The sequence below is a fragment of the Nycticebus coucang genome, chromosome 9 (assembly GCF_027406575.1).
Source record: "Nycticebus coucang isolate mNycCou1 chromosome 9, mNycCou1.pri, whole genome shotgun sequence".
Classification (NCBI taxonomy): domain Eukaryota; kingdom Metazoa; phylum Chordata; class Mammalia; order Primates; family Lorisidae; genus Nycticebus; species Nycticebus coucang.
Window position 1 is genome coordinate 65,736,572 of NC_069788.1, and position 16,503 is coordinate 65,753,074.

At 41.5% G+C, this 16,503-nt stretch overlaps 1 non-coding gene across 1 annotated transcript; it reads left to right on the forward strand.

Annotated features, from left to right (window-relative positions):
- Window positions 1-831: 831 nt before the first annotated feature.
- LOC128595133 (U7 small nuclear RNA) lies at window positions 832-893 on the forward strand. The gene has a single exon (XR_008382802.1). It is a non-coding gene; the product is annotated as a U7 small nuclear RNA (small nuclear RNA).
- Window positions 894-16,503: the final 15,610 nt, after the last annotated feature.

Here is a 16,503-nt window from a genome sequence, read left to right on the forward strand (position 1 = left end):
CCTCTTCCTCTCTGATTCTGATCCTCCTACATCCCTCTTGTAAGAACCCTCGTGATTACACAGGGCCTACATAATCAAAGATAACCTGCAAAACCTCTTTTGCCCTGTCTGATAACATTCACAGGTTGTGGGGATTAGGATGTGGACATCTTTTGGGGGTTATTATTCATACTTGGAAAGAGGCGGTGGAATCAGAGCACAGTTGTGAGCATCATGAAATGTGAGAAGCCTTGTTAAATGTCCAGGTGGAGCTGTCACGTCAGTAGTTTGAGTCTGGCGTTCAGAAGAGAGGTCCCAGCTGGAATACGAATTCAGTAGTTTTCACCATATGCAGTAGTGCTGTCTCATCTGCAGGGGATATGTTCCAAGACCCCAAGGAGGGACCCGGAACTGTGACTAGAACCAATCTCTGTGTATGCTGGACTGTTCCCTGAACATACATACCTATGATAAACTTTAATTTACAAACTAGGCAAAGTAAGATAACCACAATAACCAATAATAAAATGGAACAGTTAAAACAATAAATGTTATATGAATGTGATCTTTCTCTTTCTTTTTTTTTAAATTTTTTTAAATATCTTTTTTTTTTAATTTTGTATTTATTTATTTTTTACATACACGTGTTTATTAGGTTTCCACTTTTTGCCTTCACAGAATTAAAAAGGCTTGAAATTTAATAACAATAACAATGTTTAAGATAAGGACTAGAAACAAAAACCTCGTAAAGAACGAACAAAAATAAATACATTCAGAAAAGAAATCAGACGGTTGCTGCATCGAAATATTAATAATAATGATGATGATGCAAAGATCAAAATATCTTGATATTAGCATTACAGCTCTTTTAGAATTTGTCTAGCAGGTTTTCTGGTCTCCACCGGAAGACAACACCCACCCCCTGCCAAAGAAAAGAAAAAAAAAAATCTTTCTTTTTTTGTGAGATAAAGTCCCAAGTTGTTGCCCTAGGTAGAGTGCCATGGCATCATAGCTCACAGCAACCCCAAAGTCTTGGGCTCAAGTGATCCTCTTGCCTCAGATTTTCCATAATTAGTAGAGATGGAATCTCAGTTTTGTGCGGGCTGATCTTGAACTTGTGAGCTCAAGCAATCCACCTGCCTCAGCCTCCCAGAGTGCTAGGATTACAGGCATGAGCCACTGCACCCAGCCAGAAAAAAAATCCTTGATATTTTTAGATGGTGGTTAACTGTGGGTAACTAAAACCCAAAAAAGAAAAACCATGGCTAAGAGGGGACTGCACTATATTTAAAGCCACGTGACCAAAAGATAACACCTAGGGAGTGTCAGTAGAGTGAGAAGTCTGAGGATTGAGCCCAGGAATATTCCAGTGGTTGGGGATTGGGGAGACAAGCAACCAGCAAAGAGTGACAAGAGAGGGGGGAGGAGAAGCATGAGTGAGGGTGGTCTAGGGGCCAGGTAAGCACAGGGTTACGGCAGAGAGGGAAGTCAGCTTCTGAGAGGTCGAGTAAAACTGAGCAGTGTCCATTGGATTTGGCTGGTGACCTTGACAAAAGCAGTTTAGGCTGGGGGGTGGGGAGGGAATGGCAGCCTGATTAAAATGAGTTTGAGAGTAATGAGAAGGGGGTACGTGGACACAAGCAGCACAGACAACTATCTAAGGAGCAAAGAGACAGGGCAGCCACTGAAGTGCATCTGGGACCCAGGAAAGGCCTGTGAGCTGACGGTCTTCCACAGGCAGCTCTGGAGCACCCTGGAGGAGGCCTAACTGAGGGTTAGGGTTTAGAGGGTTCCAGGACTCTGCTTCGCAAGTCCTGGCATGCTGAGTAGAAGGAGAGTAGAGACCCAGTACAGACCTGCTGCTCTCTGTTCAACGGAGACATGCCTGTCCAGGTGCCAAAAGTTGACATGGACTGAAAGTTTTCAAAATTTGATCTGATTTTAACTACATTGGCAAAATTATCTAAAGGAAACTGGTAGTGATTTTTAATATGAAAAGATATAACTATGCTATGAGAATTTCCATGTATCAGTTTTTCCAGAAACTGGCTGCACCATAATTACATTTTTGGTTCTCTACTCCATCTAGTATAAGACTAAATATAATTACATAAGATTTTCTTCAAACCATCTTAAGTTTTTTATTTTTTTAATCGAGGCTGTCACAATATGACTGTGAGATTATAGAATGGCATGCAGTTTTTAAAAAGCTGAAACATGGAGCAGGAATGTTATTTTCCATATGCCACTGGATAAGCACCCAGCCAAGCCTGGCAGTGACTCAAGAGAACAGGAATTCAGGGCCAGAAGGCCAGTTCCCCTGAGGACCCAAGGGAGATAAACATCAGGAGTCATAGGAATGGTTTCAAGGCTTTAAGAAATTGAAGAACCAGCATCTAATATGGAGAAGATCCTAAGTATACCAATAGCAGTATAGGGCAGGAGGACAGAGGATGTGTATGCCTCAACATTTCTGCAGAGAGGATGAGGGTGCCAAATCTGACAACTGAGGAGAAGGACCTACCCTCTGCTTGGAGGATCAAGGCTATCAGGGGTCATCTTGAAAGTGACATGTTCAAGATGAGCAAGCTACCTCAGGGCCTTTGCACATACTATTCTCCTTTGGGGGGCCAGTCAGACCTTCCCTCCACCCCTGGCTAACCTTCACTCATCCTTTAGGTCTCACCTGAAACATCATCTGGTCAGGAGTGCCTTTCCTGAACCCCTAAGTGCCTCGTTCCATCTGAATCCAGTTGTGGGCCCAATAACTTAAAAGCTATGGGTATTTCTTCTGGCACAACCTCAGAGTAAAATTTCTAAAATAAATGTAGAATATAAGCATCTCATTATATGAGGTTTCTTTCTTTTTTTCTTTCTTTTTAAGATAGAATCTCACTCTGTTGCTCTGGGTACAGTGCCATGGTGTCATCATAGCTCACAGCAACCTCAAACTCTTGGGCTCAAGTGATACTCTTGCCTCAGCCTCCCAAGTAGCTGTGAGTATAGATGTGCTCCATGCACAACTAGTTTTTCTATTTTTAGTGGAGATGGGGGTCTCGCTCTTGCTCAGGCTGGTCTCGAACTCCTGAGCTCAAGCAATCCATCCACATCAGCCTCCCAGAGTGGTAGGATTACAGGTGTGAGACACCAAGCCCAGCCACTATATGAGGTTTCACTGAGGCCATTACAAATATTTAGTGTGGATACTAAGCCTAATGAGAATAGTAGTACATGCAATAAGCAACTGGTTTATTTTCATCCATCTTTATTACAAGTGAAACATACACATGTAAAAACCTGGTGGTGTGGGGAGGTGCATTTAGACCAGGAGGAAGGTGGAGGGAGAGGGGAAGGGACAGGAATTAGCAGAAAAATTAGTGCCTGCATCCATTTTCCCTCTCCACAATAATAATGCATTTTCCACGTGGATGGAACAGGCAATCCCAATATCTTGGGGTACTTCTCAAACTCTACCATCCAAGTGTGCCCCGGCCCGCGGGGGAATTCAACGGGGACCTGGGAAACAAAGGGGTCAGTCGAATGAGGGGACAAGAGACACGAAAGAATGAGAGCAAGTCAAGAGTCTGATCAAGCTCCGAAGAGTTTATTGTTTCAGCTGGGCTTATAAGCACACAAACGAGGAAGTAACTAAGGGCTGTTCCTACCAGGGCAGGGAGGGGGCTAGTTTCTGGAAAATTACTAGGAGAAGGACCCTAAGGCAGGGGGTACATTTTTGAGGAGATATGCAAGGGGAAAGTACCGTTGCTGTTTATGGTTGAATTACTGAGAATAGTTTGCTCGTAAAATCAAGATAGCAAGGGGCATTCTTGTGATATGTTTTGGCTCCCGGCACAAGTGGATCACCTGGAGATTTGGGTAAAATAAAGATTCTGATTTAGTAGGTCTGGGTGCAAGCCTGAGATTCTGCATTTCCAACAAAGCCCCCAAAGGATCTTAATGCTGTTGGCCCACAGACCACTGTTAAATAGTAAAGATATTTCCTGGTATCTTTATTCTCTGTTGGTGCTTTGGTCAGAACTTGGTTGAAGTGTGGCGGTTAAAATCCCATATGGCCACTTTGTTGTGCTATCAAATATTGTTCATTCTATCCAACTATATTTGTGCATCATTAGCCATCCCCACTTTTTCCGCACTCCCCCACTATCCTTCCCAGCTTCTGGTAACTATCGTTCTAATCTCTGTCTTCATGAGATCAAAAAAAAAATTTTTTTTTTTTGAGACAAAATCTCACTATGTTGCCCTCAATAGAATGCCGTGGCATCACAGCTCACAACAACCTCAAACTCTTGGGCTTAAGTGATTCTCTTGCCTCAGCCTCCCAAGTAGCTGGGACTATAGGCGCCCGCCAGAACACCTGACTGTCAGAGACGAGGTCTTGCTCTGGCTCAGGCTGGTCTGGAACTCATGAGCTCAGGCCATCCACCCACCTCAGCCTCCCAGAGTGCTAGGATTACAGGTGTTGAGCCATCACGCCCAGCCCTGTGTTTTATTTTTTTTAATGTTTTATTTTTAATTATTATGGGTATAGTTGTATATATTTATAGGATACATGTGATGTTTGGAGAAAGGAATACAATGTGTTATTCCATGTATTAATCAAACATGGGTAATTGGGGTATCCATCACTGCTTATCATTTCTTTTTGTTAGGAACACTCTAACTCCATTCTTATTTTAAAGTATGCTATAACTTTTGATAATTATAGAATGACCATATGACCCAGCAACCCCACTGCTGGGTATATATTCAAAAGAAAGGAAATCAGTGTATTGAAAAGACATCTGCACTTCCATGTTCATTGCAACACTATTCATAATAGCTAAGATTTGCAATCAACCTAAGTGTCCATCAGCGGATGAATGGATAAAGAAATTGTCATACAATTTCTTGTCATTTGCAACAACGTGGCTGGAACTGGGGAACATTACCTTTTTTTTTCTTTTTATGTAGAGATAGAGTCTCACTTTATGGCCCTCAACAGAGTGCCGTGGCCTCACACAGCTCACAGCAACCTCCAACTCCTGGGCTTAAGCGATTCTCCTGCCTCAGCCTTGCAAGCAGCTGGGACTACAGGCGCCTGCCACAACGCCCGGCTATTTTTTTATTTTTGGTTGCAGTTTGGCTGCCGGGTTTGAACCTGCCACCCTCGGTATATGGGGCCTGCGCCTTACCGACTGAGCCACAGGGGCCACCCGGGGAACATTACCTTAATGTAATAAACCCAGCACAGAAAGATAAATCTCACATGTTCTCACTCATATGTGAGCGCTAAATATTAAAACAATTGATCTCAGCTCGGTGCCTGTAGCTCAATGGCTAGGGTGCCAACCATATACACCATGGCTGGTGAATTCAAACCCAACCCAGGCCTGCCAAACAACGACAACTACAACCAAAAAATAGCGGGACATTGTGGCGGGCGCCTATAGTCTCAGCTACTTGGGAGGCTGAGGCAAGAGAATCACTTAAGCCCAAGAGTTTGCGGTTGTTGTGAGCTGTGATGCCATGTCACAGCTCTCAACATAGTGAGACTTTTTTATCTCATTACGACAGAGAGTAGAATGATAGTTACCAGAAGCTGGGAAGGATAGTGGGCGAGTGGGGATAAAGTGGGGATGGCTAATGATGCACAAATATAGTTAGATAGAATGAACAATATTTGATAGCACAACAAAGTGGCCATATGGGATTTTAACCGCCACACTTCAACCAAGTTCTGACCAAAGCACCAACAGAGAATAAAGATACCAGGAAATATCTTTACTATTTAACAGTGGTCCGTGGGCCAACAGCATTGAGATCCTTTGGGGGCTTTGTTGGAAATGCAGAATCTCAGACTTGCACCCAGACCTACTAAATCAGAATCTTTTTTTTTTTTTCCTGTAGAGACAGAGTCTCACTTTATCGCCCTGGGTAGAGTGCCGTGGCCTCACACAGCTCACAGCAACCTCCAACTCCTGGGTTTAGGCGATTCTCTTGCCTCAGCCTCCGGAGTAGCTGGGACTACAGGCGCCCACCACAGCGCCCGGCTATTTTTCTGTTGCAGTTTGGCTGGGGCTGGGTTTGAACCCGCCACCCTCGGTATATGGGGCCGGCGCCCTGCTCACTGAGCCACAGGCGCCGTCCCAGAATCTTTTTTTTTTTTTTTTTGTACAGACAGAGTCTCACTGTACCGCCCTCAGGTAGAGTGCCGTGGCGTCACACGGCTCACAGCAACCTCTAACTCTTGGGCTTAAGCGATTCTCTTGCCTCAGCCTCCCAAGGCTGGGACTACAGGCGCCCGCCACAACGCCCGGCTACCGTCCCAGAATCTTTATTTTACCCAAATCTCCAGGTGATCCACTTGGATGGTAGAGTTTGAAAAGTACCCCCAAGATATTGGGATTGCCTGTTCCATCCACGTGGAAAATGCATTATTATTGTGGAGAGGGAAGATGGATGCAGGCACTAATTTTTCTGCTAGTTCCTGTTGCCCTTCCCCTCTCCCTCCACCTTCACATCCTCCTGGTCTAAATGCACCTCCCCACACCACCATGTTTTTACCTGTGTATGTTTCATTTGTAATAAAGACAGATGAGAATAAACCAGTTGCTTATTGCCCCAATTTCATAATAAAAGAAACAAATTCAGTTGTTCTGTCATTCTAAATAAATCTCCATTTTAGTTCATTCGACTGTCCTTTTTGAGTTGGGCTAATTCAACCTTGTACCAAGTGGTTAATCTCTCATGAAGAAAATATACTCTTATAAGTTCTTCATTTTAGCTACATGTATGGTGGCATGAACTGGTCAATATTTCTCACCCTTATATCCATGGGGACATTGAAAAAACAAATTATTGGGATTGGGCACCATCATTGTATGTCAATAGAAAATGAAATTATTTTTGGCTAAAATTTTTGTTTAGCTTTTTTTTTTGAGACAGAGTCTCTTTTTGTTGCCCTGGGTACAGTGCTGTGACATCATAGCTCATGGCAACCTCCAACTTTTGGGCTCAAGCAATTCTCTTGCCTCAGCCTCCCAAGTAGCTGGGACTACAGGCACCTGCCACAAAACTCAGCTAATTTTGTTTAAAGTAAGCCAGTGTAGTAAATTATGCCTGGGAAATATAAACACAAATCTTCTCTGGACAACACATTTTAAATCCAGGCCTCAACAAATTACAAGAGATAGATTTCTAAGGAATATAAAAGCTCACAATAAAGATATCTTAGTATCTTACTAAGATACTAAGATGCAAGGAAACAAGTTTTCATGCCTAAGATCCAGCACCTCTGAATGATTTTTTGTTTTTGTTTTTTAGCAAAAAAATGTATTGCTCTAAGAGTCTACAGATTCTTGCAATCCCTATCAAAGACTAAGTACATGGGCCAGAGCGGTGGCTCATGCCTGTAACCCTAGCACTCTGGGAGGCTGAGGTAGGAGGATCAGCTCAAGAGTTCAATACCAGCCTAAGCAAGAGCAAGAACTCCTCTCTAGTAAAAATAGAAAAAATAGGGTGGTGCCTGTGGCTCAGTGAGTGGGGTGCTGGCCCCATATACTGAGAGTGGTGAGTTCAAACCCAACCCCGGCCAAACTGCAACAATTAAAAAAAAATAATAATAAGCCGGGAGTTGTGGTGGGTACCAATAGGCTCAGCTACTCTCCCAGCTACTCAGAAAGCTGAGATAGGAGGATTACTTGAGCCCAGGAGCATGAGGTTGCTGTGAGCTAGGCTGACTGCCAGGGCACTCTAGGACGGGTAACAGAGTGATGAGACTCTGTATTAAAACAAAAAAAAATCTCGGTACATGTTTTTTGAAGAAACTTACAAATTCATTCTAAAATCTTTATGGAATTGCAAAGGACACAGAAGAGCCAAAAATTTTGAAAAAAAGAACAAAATTGGAGGAATGACACAAACTAATTTCAACATTAACTGTAAAGCTACGGTAATTAAGACAGTGTAGTATGTTGTAAGAATACACAAATAGATTAATGGAATAAAGAGTTCCGAAATAGATGCTCACACATATAATCAACTGACTTTCGATGAAAATGCCAAAGGATATTTTTTCAACAAATGTACTGGAAAAACTGAATATCCACATGAAAATACATGAGCCTTGATTTTACTTCATACCAGATGCAAAAATTAACTTGAAATAATCAAAGACCTCCTTCTACAAGCTAAATTTATAACAGTGCTAGGAGAAAAAAATAGGAAAAACATCTCCACAATCTTGGATTAGGCCAAGAGTCCTTGGATGGGACACAAAAGCATGAAAAGAAAAAATTGGTAAATTAAACTCCATCACAATTTCAACTTCTAATCTTCACATGCATCAGAAAGGACTGACAAAGAACTTATATCCAAAATATAAAAACAACTCTTACAAATCAAAAAGATAAAAAACAATTTTTTTAATGGCCAAAAGATTTAAGACAACATTTGACAAAAGAAGATACAAAATTGGCCAGTCAGTACAGGAAAAATGCTAAACATTTTTATTTATTAAATACAAATTAAAACTATAATAAGATGCCACTCCCCAGCCATTAGAATGGGTAAAAAATTTTAAAACTGACAGCATCAAGTATTGCCAAGGATGTAGCACAACCGGAACTCATATACCTTGCCGGTACAACCACTTTCAAAAGTAATTCAGCAGTTACTTGTGATATTACACTAACCGTATGACCTAGCAATTGGACTCCTACTTATTTACTCAAGAAAAATGAAAACATGTTTGCATGAAGACGTGTACATAAATTTTTATAGCAGCTTTATTCATTATAGCAAAAACAAAACAGAAAATAACCAAAGTATCTGTCAGCAAGTAAATAGGTAATGGTATATCTATATAAAGAAATAACTACTCAACAATAAAAGGGAATAAACTGATACAGATGAATAAATTCAAAACATTGAAAAATACATTTAGTTATTTGAAAAGCATGCTAGGTCAAAGAAACCAAAGCATATATACTGTATGATCCCTTTTATGTGAAACTCTAGAAAACAGGGAAATAACCTATAATAACGGAAAACAGATTAGTGGTGGCCTGGGATCAGACATGGGGATGAGAAAGAAATAGGAGAGAATATTTTGTCAAGACAGAAGTGTTCTCAGTCTTGATTTTGATGATAATTACGCACGTTTACATTTGTCAAAATCCAACCAACTCTTTCCTTAAAATGGGGCATTTTACTGTATATAAATGATACCTCAATAATGTTGATTTTATAAAACTGAAAGGAGGTGCTAAAATTTGAAGGTTGAAAAAAATGAGATACAATGTCTGGAAATGAAATATATAATTATTTAATATGTTTATGGGGGATGCAAAGCCTGTCCAGAAAGTATCCAGTCATTCATGTCTTTGTATTTTTTCATCTTACATGGCTGGATACTTTCTGGACAGCCCACCTTCATATACTAGATGCTAGTAAGACATCTGATGCTCCCTGGGTATTAAAGAAGATAAAACAGCAGCCACAGAGGGGGAAGCAGTTGGAATTAACAGCCACAGCTGAGGCTCCTGGATGGTCACTCTGTGGCCTGGTCATGTCACTGGTCTCCTTCAAGCTTCAGCAGAACTCTAATAACATGAGGGAGATGGGCTGCTTTGCCCTCAAGGTCCCACCCAGGACTGACACTCTGTTTTTAGGTCCACTAGGGAACTACCTCCTTATCAAATGAGATATTAGAAATAGATTCATAGCTTACATGAGACAGACCTGAGGTATACTTTAAAGAAATGAACATATTTGCAGGCATGATACCAATTGTCTTTTTTTTTTTTTTTTTTGTAGAGACAGAGTCTCACTGTACTGCCCTTGGTAGAGTGCCGTGGCGTCACACGGCTCACAGCAACCTCTAGCTCTTGGGCTTACGCGATTCTCTTGCCTCAGCCTCCCGAGCAGCTGGGACTACAGGTACCCACCACAACGCCCGGCTATTTTTTTGTTGCAGTTTGGCCGGGGCTGGGTTTGAACCTGCCACCCTCGGCATATGGGGTTGGTGCCCTACTCACTGAGCCACAGGCGCCGCCCGCAATTATTTGTCTTAAAGAAGTTATGCCAGTTTTATTAATTTAAGCACTCATTTGTTATGACCAGGTCTCCCCCCACCCTCCCTCTCTTTCTTCTGACTCAAAAGTCAGTGTATGGACATGCCCCCAAACTGCTTAGCCAAAGGTCACGGTGACCTGCTTCCTAATTGTCAGTCCCAAGGCACTCATTTTAAATGTTCATCTTACCTGAATTCTGGACCATACTCAGCACGGGTTACTCCTCCAGTGTAATAGAACTTGGGAATCCTTCACTTCAGAGACAACAGTCTGAGTCTCTTCCAGACTGCCACATCTCAGATTCTTCTTCTGTTCATCCCAAAAGTTTTCTGTAAAGAGGCAGATAGTAAACATATAAGGCTTTGTGGGTCATGTGGTCCTTTCAGGTAACATTCTCCTTGCTTTTTGTTTGTTTGTTGTTGTTTAAAACCCTTTGGAATGTAAAAGCAATTCTTAGCTGGCTGTGACAAGTGTTCCTGTCTATTGTACCCCTCCTTTTCCCTCCCACCCATTCCCTTTTCTCCAACACCACCCAGTAGTAACACAAAGGCCTAAGGGTGATGCCCTTTAAGTTCCATTGTTCCATGAGATGGGTATTAAGGGTGCCCATTTTCTGCATTCCAAGCCAAAATGTAGTTGAAAAAAGAAAAAGGGCAAAGTAAATGAACAGATGATCAATAAAATAATAAATATCAATGGCTTATACACATATCATGCACATTAAAAAATTCTGAACTTCATAACCCAACTTTTCTTTTTTTTTGAGACAGAGTCTCACAATGTTGCCCTTGGTAGAGTGCCATGGCTTCACAGCTCACAACAACCTCAAACTCTTGGGCTTATGTGATTCTCTTGCTTCAGCCTCCCAAGTAGCTGGGAGGCGTCCACCACATCGCCTGGCTATTTCTTTATTGTAATTGCCATTGTTGTTTGGCAGGCCTTGGCTGGGTTCGAACCCTCCAGGCGCGGTGTATGTGGCTGGAGCCCTAGCTGCTGAGCTATAGGCGCAGAGCCTCATACACAACTTTTAAAATGTAAAGTAAAAGCAATGAGAAGTGATTTTTCAATCTTGCAGAATAACAAAAATGATAACACAAGGTGTTGAGGAATTAGAGAAATAAGTAAGCATTGTCCTCTTTGGTGGATAATTAGCAAAGCCTATTAAAATATAAGATGTACCTATCTTCTCGTTTTTTATACACTATCATTTCTAAATGATGTATAAAAAAAGGTAGGATGGAGAATGTACCACAAAGTATGAAGAGTTGTCCAGAGTGCTGTGTGTCATGAGAGGGAGGGAGATTTTATATCCTTTTGTATTGTTAGAATATTTTTCTTAGGTATATTAACTATAATATTTACTGTATTAACAAAATTGAATGGATAGATGTTAACAACATGAATGGATAAATGATAGATAGATAGATAGATAGATGGATAGATAGATAGATAGATAGAATAGTTTTATAAACAAAAAGAATAGTTGAGATAGAGGGACCTTAAAAATTGTCTAAGTCAACACCATCATTTGCTGATGAGGAAACTGAGCCCTGAGTGGTTCTGTGGCATTCCTGAGATCTTACTGTTACAGGCAGAGATGGAAGGGTCCAGGTCTCCCACCTCCCAGTCCACACTTGTCCCTTTACATCACACCTGTCCTTGGATGACCCCCTCAATGCAAGTAGTTCATCTCAATCATTGGAAGTTGGTGAAGAAATACAGTGTTTACAAAACTGTACATTCACAACATGTTTTCCGAAAAAAAAAAAAGAAAGAAAGAAAGATCTGATCTTGTATTTTAAAATTACCAAAGTATTAGATAAAGCAAAAGTGTATTATAATGTTATTTCCTCAGCAAACGTTCCACTCCTCCCCCATTACATGGCAGCCCTGGGTGACCCTGCTCCCAACTACAGATGATGAATCTCAGCAGGTGTCCTTGCCACAGTGTTTTACTTAGAGTATCCCAGCCTAAGCCAATCAGCCATTCTTCTGGACACAGGGATTCACTCTGGGCTTGTCTAATCAATGTTAAACCTCAGGATTTTTGCTGAGAAATATTTCTCTGCTCCAAGGATATGGCAGGTTGCATGTATGAAGCTTGGAACTGCTACGATCGTTTTGCCACCATGAGTGAATCCTGCAGTTGAATGCAGTTGACAAAATAGGAAGCAGAGTAGAGAGATGGAAAACAAACCAAATCCTTGAAGACATTATTTTTTATTAATTTTAAATCATAGCTGTATACATTAATGCGAAGACATTATTAAGTTACCAGATCACACCAATCTTGTCGCTGTCATGTCATCAAACCATACTGTATCTCTGGGCCTCCCAGTCACATGAGCAAAAGGTCCCCTATAGTATTTAAGCTAATTTCTTTTTTTTTCCCCCTCCCCCCCTATTTAAGCTAATTTCAATTAGGTTTTCTGTTACTTACTAGGTGAAGAGACCTAACTAATACAGGTTTTAAAGTGAAATTCTCCCTATCTTAAGACCCACAAATAACCCATGTAAACAATTTGGTGTGTGCCCTTTTTAATATATACACATATAGGGTTTGGGGAATTCATTTTGTTTGTTTTGAGACAGAGTCTTGCTCTATCATTCTGGGTAGAATGCAGTGTTTCATCATAGCTCATTGCAACCTCAATCTCCAAGGCTCAAATGATCCCCTTGACTCAGCCTCCTGTGTAGCTATAACTACAGATGCATGTCACCAGAACTGAGTAATTTTTCTATTTTTAGTACAGACAGGGTCTCATTTTTGCTCATTCGAGTCTTGAACTCCTGAACTCAAGTGGTCTTCCCACCTCAGCCTCTCAGAATGCTAGGATTACAGGTGCGAGCCCGGCTTATAGTTTTGTTTTGTATTTTTTGGGGTGGTGGTGTTGGGTTTTTTGTTAAGCTACATCAGTTATAATACTCAGGTTTTTCACAATATGCTTTTTTCCCTGTTCAATAGCATGGAATGGATAGTTTCCCTATCAGCACAAACAAATCTACCTGCTTGTCACATAGTATCTCAAGGTATGGCTGTAATGAATTTAGCAAACTGTTCCTCTACTTTTACTAATAGAACTTTAGATTTAGTGTCTACGATAATGCACTAATGCATACACATCTCACACATGTGTACGACACATTATAGGGAGTGACTAAATGTATGGGTGATTAAATCAGACTGCCTGGATTTAAATCTTGGCCTCACTAATTACTAGCTGTGAAACCTTAAGTAAACTGCTTAACTTACCAAAGATTCAGTTTCTCCTTCTGGAAAATGGAGGTAATTATTGGTCTACATTCTACAGGCCATCTTATCAAAGAAATTACGTGCCCCATGTATTATAATTCACCTAGCATAAGATCTGGCACATAGTAAGTGCTCAGTTAACATTAGCTGTTATCATCATCATTGGAATCAATCCCTAGAATTGAACTTTCTCTTCAGAAGCATATTAACCTTTTAACTTTTCATAGATGCTGCCAATTACCCTCTAGAAATAAAGCAAGTTTTACTACTCCCTCCCCCACTTTGATTCCCATCCTTACCAGCACTGGGTCTTTCTTTTCTTTCTTTCTTTTTTTTTTGAGACACAGTCTCAAGCTGTCTCCCTGGGTAGAGTGCTGTAGCGTCATAGCTCACAGCAACCTCCAATTCTTGGGCTTAAGTGATTCTCTGGCCTCAGTCTCCCAAGTAGCTGGGACTACAGGCACCCACCACAACACCCAGCTATTTTTTGGTTATAGTTGTCATTGTTGTTTGACAGGCCTGGGCTGGATTTGAACTCACCAGCTCCTGTGTATGTGGCTGGCGCCTTAGCCCCTTGAGCTATAGGCACCAAGCCAACACTGGGTCTTTTTAATTTTAGCTAGTCCAATAGGCAAAAAGTTACTTATTGCAGTTTTAATTTGCATTTCTCAGATCCCGACTGAGCATTTTAATGCTTTATCAGCCATTCGTATTGCTACTACACAAATTGCTTGTCCATCTGTTTTGCCTCTTTTTCTTTTGAGTTTATCTTTTTCCTTTTGGCTCTTTGTGTACATTTAGATTACATTAATTAGTTACATTAATTAAATATATGATGTCAATATTTTATTTTAACCCGTCATTCTAGCTATGTCTTTTAACGTTTTTAACATGTCCTTTGTTGTATAGAAGTTCATGTTTTTTATGTTGTCAAATCTGTCACTTTTTTTTCTTGTGGCTTCTGTTTGTGTCTTTTTTAGGAACGTTTTTGTTTGGGATTTCTGATGCAAATTTGGCTTTTCTATTTAGAGCTGGGTCACTTCCGGGTTTGGGGTTTACCATGGAATGTTTGTCTACAGTGGCCTGGACCTCTGGGATGTTAGTACAGGCTCTTTTTTTTTTTTTTTTTTATTAAATCATAGCTGTGTACATTAATGTGATCATGGGGCACCATACACTGGTTTCATAGACCGTTTGACACATTTTCATCACACTGGTTAACATAGCCTTCCTCGCATTTTCTTAGTTATTGTGCTAAGACATTTACATTCCACATTTACTAAGTTTCACATATACCCTTGTAAGATGCACCGCAGGTGTAATCCCACCAATTCCCCTCCCTCTGCCCACCTCCCCCTTCCCTCCTCTCCCTTTCCCCCTTCCCCCTACAGGCTCTTAACTCCTTGGACTGAAAAATCTTATAGGGCCCAGCCCTGGTCTTGGAACTGTGTCTACAGTGCCCCCTCCTGGGCACCATGAAACACCCTAGGAGCACAGGCTCCTAAGCTGAGGAAGGGAGGGCCTGCATTTACTGAGCAGTCAGGGTGGGATATAGGAATGAAAAAGTCAAGGTCCCTGCCCCTGAGGTACCATATAGAGCAGTGAAGGAAACACGAATACATAAACTGATCATTTCATTTTGTCTCCTATGGCTGATTACCATCTAGTCTACCTTATAAAATGTTTAAATTTAGGTAGTGATAGTGACTAGATTACTTCTTTTAGTATTATAGAACTCTAGTTTAAAAATGGATCCAAGGAATTACGATCTAAGATTCCATAACAACCAAAGAATTACCTTCTAAGTGAGACAAATAAAAATAGCCTGGTGTGTGGAAAGCAGAGCCTTGGACAGGAATTAGTTCCTGGGATTCTGACCTGGGTTGTGCCAGGAACAAGCCGTGTGACCCAAATACTCCCTAGACCTCTGGCCTTGGTTCTTTCCAAGTCAGCTTTCAGGATCTTGGGGTAAAGGGGACTTTGGAGGAGGAAGGCATGAGGGGATGACGCATGAGGATGGTTTTCTCATTTCATTTTGATCTTTGTCACATTGAAAAACCCTGGCCTTTCCATCAAAGCCATGTTTAGTTTACATTTACACACCCCAAACCAGCCTCATCCCATCTCTCTGAGTTCTGTTCCCAGAATGGTCCTGTGTTCTTTGTTCTCTGTCAGGCCTTTGCACGTGCAGCCTGGCCTGCTGCCCAGGCCTTTCTCCCATCACTTCTTCTCCCACTGTTATGGGCTGAATTATATTGCTAAAAAAAAAAAAAAAATCATATGTGGAAGTCCTAATCCCCAATACCTTAGATTGTGACTTTTTTGGAAATGGGGTAGTTGCAGATATAATTAGTTAAGTTAGAAAGAGGTCATATTGGAGTAGGGTGAGCCCTTATCTAACAAGACCAATATCCTCATGAAAAGGGGAAATTTGGACACAGACTGACATAGGGAGAGGATAACTTGGGAAGACTGGAGTCATGGTTTGCCACAAGCCAAAGAATGCCAAGGATCACCAGTGAACCACCACTCCCTCCCATGTTAGAAGAGAGGCATAGGACAGATTCACACTCACACCCACAGAACAAACCAACCCTGCCAACTACCTTGATCTTGTACTTTCTCAGCCTCTTGAACTATGAGACAATAAATTTCTGTGGTTTAAACTACCCAGTTTCTGGCATTTTGTTAAGGCAGTTCTAGCAAACTAATAGTCCCATTCACTTCCCCTTTAGAACTCTCAGTCTGTAAGTGGAGACCTCTCTTGCCCCCTACTCCCCACTGAGTCTGAATCACTCACCAGGTGCCCACACAGGCAGCCCACCCCACATACTTTTTTTAATTTTGAGGGGCAGAAGACCTCAGAACCAGAAAAATGTTCCCAGAGCAACTCACATACGATTCAACTTTTTTTTTTGTAGAGACAGAGTCTCACTTTATGGACCTCTGTAGAGTGCTGTGACCTCACACAGCTCACAGCAACCTCCAACTCCTGGGCTTAAGCGATTCTCTTGCTTCAGCCTCCCAAGTAGCTGGGACTACAGGCACCTGCCACAACGCCCAGCTATTTTTTGGTTGCAGTTTGGCCGGGGCCAGGTTTGAACCTGCCACCCTCGGTATATGGGGCCGGCGCCTTACTGACTGAGCCACAGGCGCCGCCCATATGATTCAACTTTTAAAATGGGTCCATATCCCAAA